Genomic DNA, 3,480 nt, shown 5'->3' with positions numbered 1-3,480 from the left:
GCAGTACAATATGAGATTGTTAACAGTTTGCAATAAAGTCAAGAAGCTCACAGATTTACATCTATTTCATTGTCAAAGGTAATTTTATTTTTATTACTTAATAAATGGAAATTAAGGTCTGTAGCTGTACACCCAGATATTTCTGGGGCAGATGTGGCTGAAAAGAAATAGAATATACTGGAGTCCAAGTAACTAGGGTATCACTTCATGGAGATAAGAACAAAATTCCAGGTCTGATTAGTTAGTTGTTCTGTGTCTGAAAAGAGTAGGTAGGAAAAACTTGCCTTTAAAAGGAAAAGCTAGGAGAGCAATTCTTGAAGAAACAGGAGTGCAACATGAATATGAGGAAGCAAAAGAAACCAAGGAAATGTGTAACTATGAAGTGAATCCTTAGTCTCAGAGATGAGTGACTTAAAGAAAAGGATAAATTGAAGCCTAAGAAGAAAGAGAAGAAATAGCTGAGTGCACTGAAGGAAAGAGAAGCCCCCCTGCATCCTTCCTGGTTGTTCTTCCAGTATAATACACAGCTGGGTTGACCTTACCACATCCTTATTGATATCAAATTCATTAACTTTTCCATTAAAGCCAAACTAGACTTAGTGGAGGAAATTATGGACTTTCTGTATGCCAAATGTACCCCTTGTATAACTAATGATATAATGGCTGAAATTGAGAAATTCGGAAAGAAGTATCATGTGGCACTAAGAATCATCAATGTCCATTATTTAACCAACTGCCATGCACACACAAAGGAACCTATGGTGATGACTGCTTGGTACAGAGAGTAACTCAGCACAAGTGTTACACTGTGGCCACAGTTGACCATGACCTCAAAGGAAGAATTCAAAACATGCCTGGCATTCCTATCATGTACATTTCTAACCACAGATACAACATTGACATCATCGATGCCAGATGATTAAGGAGCCCCTTGCTTTTAAATCTCACTCCATAAACTCTGCCTGCCATTCTTGGAACAGCTTTCTCTTGGCAGATAATTAAACACACATTCTGATTTTTAACAGTGCTAAAAGGGGGGGGGGAAGCTAGAAGTTCCATCCAAAGAAGGTAATATACTAGGCTTGAGGAACATACTAATATTGATAACGATAAATCTATTATGCTGCACTACTCCTGCCTGTTCCTCTAAAGTAGACTCATCACTAGGCTGAACTATCTTTTTCCATCAATAGGAAGTTCTCACATACTGTAAAGCTGTAAATTACTAGTTTGGTTTCTCTGAGACTTTGATAAGAGATGTAATGGACAATGGAGATGACTATCTGGGTTATAGGTAAAGTGACCACATGTCCTGTTTTGTCCTGGAGAGTCAAGGTTTACATTCTTTACCCTAGATTAACTATCAGTACTTCCCCTTTTCAATCTAATAAGTGTCACTTCAGACAGTAAATCGCATAACCACTCTACTTTGGGGTGAACTTCATAGGAACAAATTTTGTTCTTTGCCCATTCTTTGTGCACAAAATAGACTGGCAGATTAATTTTCTAGATTCATAAATTATGAACAGATACCAGCCTAGGAGATCCCACATATATGATAATATCCTAGGAATCTCTTCATACGCTCTCCAAGTAATTCTTGAGTTTCTGTATATGGAAGAGCTTGCTTCTACATTTTTCTGCTAGGCACTATTGAAGTTTCTATGCAGTTTTCTTCTTTTAAATTGCCATAAGAGATTCGAATTTTAATATTTGGCAGTCCTAAAACTAATAGCATCTCTTGGGAGGGGCTTCATGATGTTTGTGCTTAGTAGGAAGAAAATATACTGAGGTTGGTTCTTGATTCTGAGAAACGGAAGATTAAGAGTTTCAAGTCAAAGAACTGCCATGTTGATGGTAGCAATCAGTGAAGCTCAAAGCTTAAGAACTTAATGCACAGCAATTCCAGAGATTTTCTGTATGTAAAGGTAGGAGTTTTAAAGAAAGTAATGCCTTTCAGCCTTATTGATGTTCTCCTACAGAGAGGGAGACACCAGTGAAAACCCACATGAGAGGAAATGAGAGAAAGTGGGCCCATTAAAATCAAGGAGAAAAAAAAATCAAGGAAAACCAATCATGTTTGATATGGATATCTACAATAAAGCCTTCAGATCTGTGTAAAAATGTATTTCTGTTGTTTAAGCCACTCACTTGGTACTATATCTTGGTATGGCAGCCCAAGCAAATTAATACAGTACAACAGTCTAATTGTTGAGTCATGCAGTACATTTTAAAAGAGCTGCTAAACTATTCCTGGTGGATAAATACTATAGATTCCACTACCAATCCAAAGGAATGTCTGTTCTCCAAGCCCTTACATTGTTGTGATAGTCCTCTATTGTTGTTATAGACATCCTAGAGCTACATGTAGTATCAAATATTGGTTGTAATGTTTTTAAGTGTACAGCACATGTTATTCCAAGGCTGTCTCCCACTCAAGTACTAACCAGGCCTAACAATGTTTACCTTTCAAGACTAAGCATGTTAAGGGTGGTATGGACTTAGACCCACTAGGTGTAATTCACCACTTGTAGTTAGAAAGTAATAGTGCACAACTTTTCATATATGTGTTGGGTATTTTTATAACTTCTTAGGAAAATATTTATTCAAGTCCTTTCAAAGTTGGTCTGTTTTTATTGTTTAATTATAGGAGCTCTTTATTTGCATGTGAACCTGTATTAGTTGTAGAGCTTGCAGATATTTCCACCTATTCTGTGAGTATTTTTTCACTTGCTTTTTTTTATTAGATATTTTCTTTATTTACATTTTAAGTAACAGTCCTCCTTTCTCCTTCAGTCCTTTCTATGGAGACCCGGTGCTTAGTCCAGTGTTTGTCTGTGAGCATGTTTTGAATTACAAACTTTTTTTTTTTAATTTTGATGAAATTCATTTTTTCTATTTTCTTTGATTTCTGTCCTTTTGATGTAATATTTTTAAAAAACCATCGACTAATCCAACTTCAGAAGATTTGCAGTTATTTTATTTTAGTAGCTGTGGGGTTTTTAGGTCTTATGGCTGGACACTTGATATTTCTGTCATTCATGTTGGGGGAATGGATAATGGGGATTGAATCCAGAACCACTTGCATTCTCCCTAGACAAGTGATCTACCACTCAATGACCTGCTCAAGTTCTATCCATTTTGAGAGAATATTTATATATTATGTGGCTTAGCAATCTGAACTCATTTTTGGCACGGGAATATGCACTTTTCCAAGTTTCCTTTGTTGAAATTGTTATTTCCTCAATTAGTAACATTGGTACACTGATAAAATTAATTGTTCAGAATTTGTCGACTTTTTATATATAACTTTGTTCTCAACATGGTTCCATCATCTGTCCTTGTGCCACTTTTCTGTCCTTATTTCAGTGTGCCACTGCTTTGATTACTGTAAATTAGCTGTGTAGTAAATTTTAAAACTGGGAAGTCTGAACCTTTTTGTGCACATTTTAAATATTTTTTGGAAATATTTATAATAAA

The 3,480-nt window shown here is 35.8% G+C and overlaps 1 pseudogene; it reads left to right on the top strand.

Moving 5' to 3' along the window:
- The first annotated feature begins 341 nt into the window (after positions 1-341).
- LOC110286148 lies at positions 342-941 on the top strand (annotated as a pseudogene).
- Positions 942-3,480: the final 2,539 nt, after the last annotated feature.

Source organism: Mus caroli, chromosome X (assembly GCF_900094665.2).
Source record: "Mus caroli chromosome X, CAROLI_EIJ_v1.1, whole genome shotgun sequence".
Classification (NCBI taxonomy): Eukaryota; Metazoa; Chordata; class Mammalia; order Rodentia; family Muridae; genus Mus; species Mus caroli.
Note: the sequence above shows the minus strand (reverse complement) of the source record. Positions and strands in the feature narration are given on the sequence as shown.